A 13,185-nucleotide genomic window follows, 5' to 3' on the forward strand; every position below is an offset into this window, starting at 1 on the left:
TTGAATAAGCTAACACATTGGAAGCTACAAAAAGGAAAATTGATTAGTCTACGGAACTTTTAAGGTCTTATTGCTAGATCAGGGAATCAGTATTCTGAGAATGGTTTCTTTTCGTTAGAACAATCAAATATTGGCATATCTTTGCATCCGGCTGATGCAGGACGAGAAGGGAGGTGGAATGGGAGAAAATTAGAGAAGTAGGAGAATGAGAGAAGAATAAAATAGGAACACAGAGATATCACCAAAACCTATTTGTTAAGTCATTCTTCTTTCGAGTTAATGAAATAAAACAAATAAATAAATAAAGCCTTATTCTGGTAGGAATTTCTAAACCAGTAAAAACTCTTAAGACTATTAGAAATCCATACCTTTGTAAAATATTAAATACCTCAACCTAATAGATAAGATCGTATCTCAAGATAAAAGATAACATCTTTAACTAACAGTGGAGTGTAGGAGGTGGTTCATTTGGCACTCATTATGACCATATGGAGAGAGAACCTATTATTTAAAGGAGTCGGTTGTACTTTTTGGAATATACCTTATATATTGTGATCGATATTCTTTTAAAAAAATATTTACTTCATAAATAGGATTGAGAAGAACGGCGTAAAATGCATTGGTAATTTGACAATTTTAGACCCATAAGTCATACCAAGCCACAGATAGCAATACAAGAATGTTAGAGAAGTAGGTCATGTAGAGTGGGAGGTTTCAGATGCTTAGAAAGGGATATGTATGTCATTATGCATTGTATGTGAGCATAAAATGGATCACCAGTTAAATGGAAAATATTGTGAAATATTTGCTAAATCATAGGTTATTTATGTGATGTCCACATCTCATATTTTATTAAAGTTTCTTTTAGCGAGTATATGTTTTGTATATTGGAGAAGTCCTCGTAAACTTGTCAACGTTAAGTTAAAGCTGTTACCTAGTACAATAACTAACAAAGGGATAGATTTGTAATCTAAGAAGTTAGCTACTTCTATTCCAATCACCTAAAGTTATTGTGGTAGCTTGTGAATCCTTGCTGCATATTAAAGTGTACTTTCTAGGTGTGGTGAAACTCTCAAATCTAATGAAACCCAAACTTCTGCACAGGGAGGATAATACATAGAATAGTTTGGTTACTTTGATCCCTCAAATAATCATATTATATCCATTCATTCCTGCTCTTTTTTCTTGTCATTCTTGTGAATGTCTTTTAAAGTTTGATGTTGTTAGGAAATTAAGATTTATCTAAGAAACTCCTACTTAGTAGAAATTTTATGTAGTAACCAAGTCTTTTATTTAAAACTTAGTGGTGGTTAGTTGGCCACAAAGAGTGGTGGTTAGTTGGCCACAAAGAGTGGTGGATAGTTGGCCACATATGTATTGTGTGAGTTTTTTTTTCTGCTTGTTTTGTGGTTTGTAGTCCTCATACACACACTATATATATGTGTGTGTAGCCTATGCAATTATCAATCTAAGAAATAAGAAGAATACTTAAAATATTTCAGCTTTCTCTTCTTCTTCCCTGCAGTTTTGTAGCAATTTACAGCTACATTTTAATTGCTTCAACTTTCTGTTTTCTAATCCTTTTTCCCCTTCTTGTAACATGGTATCAGAGCCCATTTCTTACGGGATCTGAATTTGTTTTTTTGTTGATTGGCTCATCTTTTTTTAAGCTTTTTTTCTTGGATCTGTTTGCTAGAAAACATGGCACCAGAAAATCAACCAACGACGGGTCCTCCAATTTTTTCTGGCGATAATTATCATATTTGGGCCATTAAAATGAAGGCCTATTTGAAGGCTCTAAACTTGTGGGATGTCATTGAGAGAGGAGAACCTATTGTCCAGCCATTGAGAGACAACCCAACTCTCAATGATATAAAAAAGTATGATGAGTTGGTGACTAAATCACCAAGAGCTCTCACTTGCATATATTCCAGCCTTACGGATGTGATGTTTACAAGGATTATGGCTTGTGAGACAGCCAAAGAAGCCTGGGATAAGCTAAAGGAGGAGTTTGAAGGCAGCAACAAAGTTAAGTCCGTTAAGGTCTTAGCTTTGAAGAGGGAGTTTGAGCTCTTGAAGATGAAGGATTCGGATAGTGTGAAAGAGTACTCTTCCAAACGGATGGATATTGTGAACCAAATAAGGATACTTGGTGAAAACTTTCCAGACCAGAAGGTTGTAGAGAAGATCATGGTCAGCCTTCCGGACAAGTTTGATTCAAAAATCTCAGCTATTGAAGAGTCTTGTGACTTGACTACTCTTTCAATAGCTGAGCTGATATCTAAATTGCAAATCCAAGAGCTTACCCAGGGTCTTACCGCCCGAACCAGCAAGACTAATGTCTACTTATACCTTTGAGAGGTAATCGTAATCAAAGATGTTTTCTTGTCTCTCGTTTCTTTTCTAAAAAAAATCAAAGATGCCTTTCAAGTAAGGCATAAATTCAGGCAACAAAAGGAAGAAAAAAAAGTCTCTTTAGACCACTCTGGAGAGGTGAAATCTGGTGGATACCAAGGTGAATCGTCGAGGAGAGGTAAATTTCCACCTTGTGGTATTTGTAAGAAGACAAACCACTTGGAGAAGAATTATTGGCAGAAGTCCAAAAGGTCCCTTATTCAATGCAGATATTGCAAGAAATATGGGCACATTGAGAAGTATTGCAGGCAAAAGCAAACTCATAGTGGTCAGTCTTCCCAACGAGTAAATTTTGCGGAAGATCACCAAGTTGAAAAAACAGAGGAGGAGGTATTCATGGCTTCGCACACATCACATGTTGATCGATGCACTTGGTATGTCGATAGTGCGTGCACAAGGCACATGGCAATTGATGAAAATCTGTTTGTTAGCTTGTACAGGTCTGATAGGACCAAAGTGAAGCTTGGAAATGGTGCACTAGTGCAAGCTCAAGGTAGAGGTTCCGTAAAATTTCCTGCGGATGAAGGTATGAAAATCATAAATGATGTTCTTTATGTGCCAAGCTTAACTCAAAACTTGTTGAGTGTTGCTCAGTTACTTCATAATAATTACTCACTTACTTTTAAGGATAAAAAATGTGTCATTTATGATCCTAAAGGTTGTGAAGTAGCTAAAATTAGCATGATTGGCAATTCCTTTCCAATTTCATGCTATTCTGCTGAAAGTTGCTCTTTCAATGTTGAAATGAGTGATACTTGGCTTTGGCACAAAAGATTCGGTCATTACAACCTTAGTTCATTGGTGTATATGCAATCCAAGGGTATGGTACTTGATGTACCCAAAATTAACATGTGTCGAGATGTTTGTGAGTCATGTCAAATTGGTAAATTGCATAGACGATCCTTTCCTAAAGGAAGTCTTTGGAGGGCGAAGGAAAAGCTAGAGTTGGTTCATATAGATATATGTGGACCAATGAGGACGTCTTCTTTGAGTAGGAATAAATATTTTATTCTCTTTATAGATGACCTTACTCGAATGACATGGGTCTTTTTTCTAAGTAGCAAAGTTTAGGTGTTCTCTATTTTCAAAGAATTCAAGGTTATGGTAGAAATGGAGAGTGGCTGCCGGTTGAAGTATATCAGGTCAGATAATGGAACTGAATATACTTCACATCAGTTCAGCAAATATTGTAAAGACTTAGGTATTCAACAACAATTCACTGTAAGCTACACTCCAGAACAGAATGGGATTTTTGAGAAGAAGAACAGAATAGTGATGGAGATGGCAAGATGCATGCTGGCAGAAAAGAAGATGCCTAAATATTTTTGGGCTGAGGCAGTCAATACTGCAGTCTATTTGCTGAACAGGTTACCAACTAGAGCACTCCAAGACATGACACCATTTGAAGCATGGAGGGGTATAAAGCCATCTGTTAGACACTTAAAAGTCTTTGGTTCAGTCTGCTATGCACATGTTCCAGATGCTAAAAGAGGCAAATTGGATAACAAGGCAGAACTCTGTATTTTGTTGGGCTATAGCACAGTTGCAAAAGGGTACAAAGTGTATAATGTTCGTATGAAGAAGGTGCTTATCAGTAGAGATCTTACGGTGGACGAGTCTAGCCACTATGATTGGGATCGGATTATTGTTGTGAAGAACCAAGATGGGAGCACCTCAGTTGCAGCTCAAAGTCCAAGGACGAGTGATATTTCTTCCAGTCCTATTACTGGAGCAGGAAACCTTTCAAATGTTGAATTGACAACTGATTCTCCAGTTTTGAAGACCAGGTCACTAGCTAAAGTTTATGAGCAATGCAATTTTGCTCTTGTGGAACCATCTTCCTTTAAAGAAGCAGCAAGTCATGAAGCTTGGATTTCCGCAATGGAGGAGGAGCTTGCCATAATTAATAAAAATGATACATGGGAGCTGGTTGATAGGCCCGAACAAAAGAACATTATTGGTGTTAAATGGGTCTATAGAACGAAGTTCAATCCAGATGGATCCATCTTCAAACATAAATCTAGGCTCGTAGTTAAAGGTTATTCCCAGCAGCCTGGAGTGGAATTTGGAGATACGTTTGCACCTGTTACGAGGCATGAGACAGTAAGATTTCTAATTGCTCTTGCAGTACAGTACAAATGGAAAATCTATCATTTAGATGTCAAATCTGCATTTCTAAATGGATTTCTTGAAGAAGATATTTATGTTGAACAACCTGAAGGTTTTATAGTTGCAGGTGAAGAAGACAAGGTGTATAAGCTTAAAAAGGCTCTCTACGGTCTTAAACAAGCTCCGAGAGCTTGGTACAGTAGGCTGGATACTCATTTGTTGTCTCAAGGCTTCAATCGAAGCCTAAATGAGCCTACTTTATACTTCAAAAGGCAAGCCAATGGAAAGCTAATTGTGATATTCGTTTATGTTGATGATTTGATGATCACAGGTGAAGATTCTCTTGCGGTTCAAGAAGTTAAAAATGCGATGCTAAAAGTTTTTGAAATGTCTGATCTAGGGGAGATGAAGTTCTTCGTGGGAATAGAAATTTCTCAATCTTCTGAAGGAATTTTCTTGTTCCAAAAGAGGTATGCCCTGAATCTCTTAAAAAGGTTCAAGCTTGATAAGTGCAAACCTGTTGCAACTCCACTTGTTGTGAATGAAAAGTTAATGAAGGATGATGGAGAAGAACGGGCAGATTCAAAACTTTATAGGAGCCTTATTGGAAGCGTGTTATATCTGACTGCTACCAGACCAGATATGATGTTTGCAGCTAGTCTACTGTCCCGATATATACAATGTCCTAGCACCAAGCATCTTGGAGCTGCTAAAAGGGTGTTGAGATATATTAGAGGGACAACTGATTATGGCATTTGGTATAGAAGTGTGGAGAATGGATCTCTTATTGGCTATTCAGATAGCGATTGGGGTGGATGTGTGGATGATTACAAAAGCACATCTGGTTACTCCTTTTCATTTGGTTCAGGCATTTTTTCTTGGAGCACAAAGAAGCAAGATATCGTAGCTCAATCTTCAGCAGAAGCCGAGTATGTGGCAGCTGCATCTGCTACAAATCAAGGAATTTGGTTGAGAAAAATCTTGTTTGAATTAGATCTTTTGCCAAAAGAACCAACAGTGATCTATGTAGACAATAAATCAGCCATTGCTATGGCTAAAAATCCAGTACAACATGGAAGGACGAAGCATATCAACATCAGATTCCATGCTTTGCGAGATGCTGAGAAGAATGGGGAAGTTAAGCTGGTGCATTGCAGAAGTGAAGAACAACAAGCCGATATTCTAACCAAGGCTCTTCCCACCAATAAGTTTGAGTTTCAAAGGTCGTTGCAGGGAGTTTCAATGAAAAATCTTAAGGAGGAGTGTTAGGAAATTAAGATTTATCTAAGAAACTCCTACTTAGTAGATATTTTTATGTAGTAACCAAGTCTTTTATTTAAAACTTAGTGGTGGTTAGTTGGCCACAAAGAGTGGTGGTTAGTTGGCCACAAAGAGTGGTGGATAGTTGGCCACATATGTATTGTGTGAGTTTTTTTTCTGCTTGTTTTGTGGTTTGTAGTCCTCATACACACACTATATATATGTGTGTGTAGCCTATGCAATTATCAATCTAAGAAATAAGAAGAATACTTAAAATATTTCAGCTTTCTCTTCTTCTTCCCTGCAATTTTATAGCAATTTATAGCTACATTTTAATTGCTTCAACTTTCTGTTTTCTAATCCTTTTTCCCCTTCTTGTAACAGATGTGCTTCTTACCTTCATTTCCCGGTGTTTCCTCTTCTCCTTCTTTTATGCCAGTGTTGAGCAGGTTGAGCTGAATTATCAATCAGAACCTATGATATCCTAGGTATTCTAAATGAATTTTCTGGTTCTGCAAATTTATACTTGAGGCACTGCTGGATTCTGATGGAAGGATGATAGCAGAGGTAAAGAATTTAATACGAGGAGAATAAACACTCTATTTCTGTGACATGACATTTTGATGCTGGTGCTTGTTTTCTGTTACCTTTGCATATTGCGCATCAAAACATCTTCTTTTAGTTCCCAATCTCGTTACTATTAATCAAAATTTTAGTTTCAGCTTTAATGGATAGTAATCCACGTCTCCCTATTTTTCTTTGTGCTTATTGTTTTCCTTCTATTTTAAATGGGACACCCGTCCTCTTGGGCTTGAGGGAGGAATGAATTGTCGGAGTCGAAGCATTATCAGATTTCATTGGAATAGTAATTAAGGGCAACCTTTCTTGATTTTACCATCTTACCTTTTTTGCCTTTGGGACCGATTTTACAGGTAAGGCAACTTGCTATATTTCTTCTTGTGGCGTGGTTTGCAGATCCTATCATTGACCATTCAACGTCAGGTGAATTTAAAAAGAAGTCCTTGAAGGAGACAAAAGTCTTACCAACACCTGAAAGATTGGTTTCAGCAAACCTTATAATGTTGAAAGTTACTTTGGCCCTTGTTGATAGACATGTTTACGGGTACATTATTTGTTTTCATCATTATTGAAAGGTGAAAAGTCTCGTCGGGCTTCCCGCCTCCAACGTGTCGTAACATGTAATTATTTTAGCTCCATAGTTGCTAATGCAGATTTTGTTGGTAGTTTCTATGATTCATTCATTTGCAGAAAGTCTTAGGGCATATTTATACATACCATACCTCATATTGGGCATCCTCCTGGTGGAGAATTGCTGAATGTTGGAACTTAGTGGACAGTTTCAAAAGTTCAACACATAGAGAGTATATTGAAAGATTAATATGGCATTTCCTATTTTACGTTTATCCGTGTGATTTTTAGTTTTTTTGCTATCTTTATCGCCATATAATATCAGAAAAGCTAATAAAGCCATTTTTATAAAAATGTAGACAAACAGAAAGCAAGAAAAAGATGGTGATGGTTTTTGGAGTGTAACAGGATAGAAAAATAATTAATAGGGATGGCAACAGGGTGGTGTGATTTTAAGGCTATGCAGGGCGGGTTGGAATAAAAACATTCCTGCATTTATAAGGGGAAACATACATTTAATTTTTATTGTGAGCACATTGTCAGATTTAATTAGGATTTAACTTTTTTTGGTCAAAATAGTTTTACTTTTATATATATAGAGTGTGTAAATGAATTTTTGCATTATCGGATCATGTAAATCGCAAAAAATAATTATATGGAATTGTTCATGTAACGATCCATTAGGTCGTTTTGAATACTGGGACTTTTTATTTCATAAAAGACTCATCCCGTAAATTTTTAATGGATATTTTAGACTATTCGATAACTATGGTTATTTAATTAAGGAGTGAATTTAGATAACTTATTTAATTAATTAACTAAAGTGATAATATATTTAATATCCTGTACCACTTATTCCATATTTATTAAAATAGTTAGTAGGGCTATCATTTTTAGTACTTAATTAATTTGAGAAAGAAAAAATAGAAAAAAAAAGAGAAGAGCTCACCTGCGGCGCAACAGGAACACAAACATCAATTGCTTCAGGTAAGACTCATCATCCAAATATTCAAATCTTAATCTTTGTAATGGTGTAAATGGATAGAGGATATTATATTATAATATTAAATTTGAATTGTAGAAAGAAATTGGAAGTTAGCATACGTACTGTTGGAAATGTTCTACAAGATTTTGGTCAATTGAATAATGATTGGATAATGATTATAGGCTAATCATTGAGGGTGATGATATATATTAAATCATTGGTTTAGGTACTGCATTTTGTAATTAAATTCTTTGTGTAATTTGGGTTTGGTTTCGAATATTCTCATAATTATCACAATTTAATTCAAGTTTTAATATATTGAGGTAGGTAATTAAATAGTAGGTGTATTGTATTATATGAATACCATTAAATTTATGTTAATTGGAGGAATTAAGACTTAACCCTAGGCTTGAGATTTTAAGAAATTGATTATAGAATTGGGTGAGTTGTTGGGTCTAGGTTAAACATATAAATAATATTGGTGTCTACGGATTAGTTACTTATAAATATTATATATTTGATAGATTGTAAACGGTCTGAGGCATTGAAGAAACGAAGGACATTGGTGGATTAGCTTGCTTTACTTTGGTTCTTCGGTTGAGGTTGGTTATGGCTTATTTTATATCATAGATAGACTCTTAATAGCGATTGATAGTCATTGAGTAATGTGTGAAGTTTACTATGCATTTAATTATTGTGGTTTGGATGTTGGTATGTTGTTGTGATTGGTCTGAAATCCTAAGACCGTGAAATCCATAATCTTGAACTTACCCTATCAAAAAATGGTGTCTTGAATAAAGAAGGCTTGATGAAATATTGTTAATGAAGTGGAATGTAATCATAAAAAATGATAAATTAATTATATTTGGATCGGGTGTCAGTTTCGACACGGTATATTTGGATCGAGTGTCACATTCCGACACGGTATATTTGGATCGGGTGTCACATTTCGGCACGGTAACATTAAGGAAAAATAAATTAAAATGACTTAATACTACCCAATCTCCAATAACTCATTTTCCAAAAGAGTATGATGTGGAGGCTTGAGTCCTCATGTGTGATCTTGATATTGTTGACTGGTTATGTAATTGTTCATTGGTTGCCACATGTTAAGTATTATTGTTGATTTTCCGCTATTACTTTATGCATGTTGATTTCTATTTTGATTCGGCCGATGATACCTACTCAGTACATGTTGTCCTGTACTGACCCATACTTGTATCTTTTCTTGTTTTATTTTGTGGAGTGCAGTGAGTGTTCCACCAACTTTGACTCGACCTCAACTCTAGTCAATCTCCAGTTCATCGAATTGCAGGGTGAGCTATCCATCTAGCTGGCGATGAAATCTCTTGTCATAGCATGGTGTCCTTAGTTTTCGTACACGTTATGTTATTTATTTATTTGGTGTTTGATAATTTGAGACTTAGTTTTAGAATTTAGATGTCCTTCAGGTTTTGGGAAAACATATTTAATTGAGCTTCCGCGTTATTGTCATATTTATTAGTTGGGGTTTGTATCGTTGGTTCTCCACCTAGGAGATTAAGTGTGAGTGTCATTCATGGCCCAGTTTAAGTCGTGACAGTTCATAAAAAGTGAGAATAGTAACCCCAAAGAATAAGATATATAAGATTATTTGCTATTATAAAAGAGCACACGTGTGTTTGGTATGCCAAAAAATATTTTTCGAATACACTTTACAGAAGTCCTTTTTAATGTTTTTTCGGTGTTTGGTTGCTAGAAAATGTCTTATTTTATGAAAAGTATTTTCCTCCTACTAAACAACCATCCATTGATACAAGAACTACATCAGACAATTCAGCTAAAATCAGAAAATAGAAAAAGATTTTAGGTTGTCATCCCTTAAGATAAAGATAACCTAGGCATTGTCGATCTCTAGTTGGTTGGTTTGAGGCTTCGAAGCCTAGGCCACGTGGTACAAACTTGCTTCAGGAGCCTTTGGCTCGAGTTCGTGTGATTCAGGACTGGCTACGGGCAAGGCTTTGATACAGACTCATACAGTAAATTATACAGTATAGTAACCTTTTTTCCGTGGGAGTCCATTTTTTAGCCTTACGTTACCAACTGTCACGCTTTGTTAGATGTGTACTTCTGGAAAATCAAAAGTTAGCTTTTTAAAAAGCTGCTTTGAGCTGGGTGGATCCTTGAATAACGAAGAAAATAAAAAGAGGATTTTAGTGAGTGGTTTATTGACAAATCTGCAAAGTGAATCCTCATTTAAAAGTATACTAGAATTAGGTAGAGGTGATGAAAATTCATTTTTCTGGGGCTGGTTTGGTTGTATATCCAAATTACTGCCATCTTTATACAACTAGATGGTCTTGATTTCTTTCTAGTAATTATTTTCTGCTGCTCTTCCCCTCCTTAGGTAGAATATAAGATCCAAATTTACAACAGAAGTAGTACACAATTGTTTGAAAGAATAGCTGTGGCATGCATTTCATATATACATTGTTGTGTATAGGAAGGATGTAACAAACCAAGATTGATATTGTACAGTCTCTCCTCTTCACTCTGTATAATCAAAGAGAGCTAATTGTAACTGAGAATCGACTGTGTATTGCTTAACGAATGACCTTCTCCACCAAACCTCGAAAGCTCTCTGAATATTGGGACAGTCATCCCCTTTGTTAAGGAATCAATCGAACCAGTTAAGCAGAATGGTTTGTTGTTGAGCCAAGGGTAGTGTTAGAATAGTCTGGCCAAGTCCTTCTTCAACCAGCTTCTTGTCAATTGATCTACCAGCCCTTTTCATCCACCCAAAATCGTCATGTAGACTTTCCAGCCATGTTGATAACAGACAATATCTAACATCTTTTGGTACTAATAAATTTCCCCTACCAATTGCAACTCAAAGTTGTGCAGTGATCTTGCTGATCTCATGGCGATACACGATGGGAATCTTGGAGTGAAGAATCGAGAGTTCTTTTTGTTTTGCCCATAGTTTTACAAACTCATCCCCCATTTTCCTGTCGATTAGGATATCTACTAGCCACTGCAGATTGTCTGCTTCACGAGCAATCTCACCCATTAGAACCCCTCGATCTTGCTTCCTGTTATCATCCACGGATGTAGCTTCAAACAAGCTAAGTATTAGAGAAGTGAGGCATCTATGAAAAAAATGAGAGAGAGTATCCTGAGAGATATCAAGGTTACTTTCATGACTGCTACTATTGCTAGTGTTTTCTCTTAGCAAACGAGATATCACTTTTTTCATCTCTTTGCGGGCTTTATCATCCATGGCATGTAAAACACTAGTAAGTAGTCTCTGAAGAATATCATCGGATCTTGAAGATGTTGATGGTTCAGCAATCAGTCTCTGAAGTATATCGCTGCTGAATCAGGAAGCTGAAGTTGACTGAGATGAGATACTACTTTTTCTCTTCTTGTTGGGACCAAGGAACAGCCTCCAGATACTCCAAACAAGCCAATACTCCATCATCAAACATAATTGCTGAAGATATCTGTGATAAAACATGATAAAAGAAAATATTAATATAGAAAATAAGAACATAAACAGACACTCGAAGTCCCAAGTCATCAGTGTAGTTAAAACTTTGCCATACCGGAAAAATGAAGCTTGGTACACTACCCATTCTGCAATTTGTCAATATATCTATAGTTTCTTTTACAATGTCTAGCACTCACGACTTTGTCAATTGAACACTTAAAGTTATTAAAAAATATTATTTTAAACCCCTATAATCATGTGTGTCTCTCAAACGCATTGATATGAATAACAAATTACTATTCACATCAGATATAAATTGCCACATCAGTTTTATTATTACAAATATTATTTTTTAGTGAAAATCTCAAACTCTTTCCATAACCCTTTTTTCTTGATTTCTTGAAAGTTGCCGGAGATGATGTCATTGCAAAAAAATTTGAGCTGGGTAACGGCGGTGTTCCTGGTGGTGTTGGAGATGATGCGACCTTCTGGATCTTTCCAGGAAGATTTGCGCCTAGTTTCTTGTGTTTGATGAGTATGTGGAATGCCCTTACTTGATTCGGCACCATTTTTTCACCTTCCTTCTCCGATCCTACATTCTATCACCATCGGTCTCTCAATTCAGTGGTGAAGTGGGGTGATTAATTAAGAAATTGAATTGCATTCACTTCAAAATTCAATAATTTTCACAAATCAAATCATTGAGTTTACGATGGAAAAATAAATATCAATTATCAGTCAAATATTTTTAGCAATAACCCTATTTTGGGTTTGAAAAATGCTGCAAAAGGTTAGGTTTAAAGAAATTAAAGTGGGTAAAATGAAATTTTGCTCTTAACACATATTTTCTTGCATTATGTTTTTCGATGGCGGTGTATTTGTGTTTTGCCTTCTAATTTGCTTTCAAAAAGGTTAATGAGGAGGAAATGAAAGAAGACATAGATAATGATTTCTTCAGGTGATGACTCACAGTGACAATTTCAGGAAAAAAAAAAGATAGTGATGACAGCGAAGAAAAGAAATGGTGGCAGCCATGTTTGGAGATGGGATGAGCTTGGAGAAGGAATGAATGTTTCTCTTTTTCTTTTTCCTTTTTTGTCCTTTTTCTTTAGGTTTTATTTACTCTTTTTTTTTAATTTTAGTCCTTATTCAATCATTCACTCTCCTTAAATGCGTGAAACTCAAGCACTTTATCCAATTCAGCCGTCAAGTTGCCACATAAGCTCAGTCAACGGTCAAAGTTGTTTAAAATATTAAGTTTCACTAAGTTTAAGTGTTTAATTGGCAAAATCGTAAGCAGAAAAATTCAGACGACAAATAGAGTCAAGTATAAGGGTCTCTTAGGTTATTCCACATTTTTAGAATGAGTATATGAACAGTGATAGAAAGAAAAAATAGAGAATATAAACTTTATTAGAATTGAAGTGACATATGTGTAAGTGGCAATAATGCTTCCTCCTCATATTTCCTATAAGAGAAAATGATCTAGCATATCCTTAAAATATTTGATAAATATAAATGATTCTGTGTTTTAAAAAAATATTTTACTTCTAACTCTGTTATTTATTTATTTTTGATTTTCCATCCAGTATCTGGTATTCATATAGGAGTCTGATTAAATTTAAATTCGCGTCGGAGAGTCTCACGTTAGGGGTAAAACACTGTCTAACAAAGGCGATTCCGTATCCAAGGAGACTCGAATGCAAGACCTCTTGATTAAGGATGAAGGAATACTTACCACTCCACCACAACCCTTATTGGTTTCTAACTATGTTATTAAACAAATGGCCCAATATAT

General features: G+C 35.7%; 1 pseudogene; it reads right to left on the minus strand.

Annotated features, from left to right (window-relative positions):
* Positions 1-10,367: 10,367 nt before the first annotated feature.
* LOC129892805 (BTB/POZ domain-containing protein At5g60050-like) lies at positions 10,368-11,956 on the minus strand (annotated as a pseudogene).
* Between the last annotated feature and the right edge of the window lie 1,229 nt (positions 11,957-13,185).

This window comes from Solanum dulcamara, chromosome 6, assembly GCF_947179165.1.
Source record: "Solanum dulcamara chromosome 6, daSolDulc1.2, whole genome shotgun sequence".
Classification (NCBI taxonomy): Eukaryota; Viridiplantae; Streptophyta; class Magnoliopsida; order Solanales; family Solanaceae; genus Solanum; species Solanum dulcamara.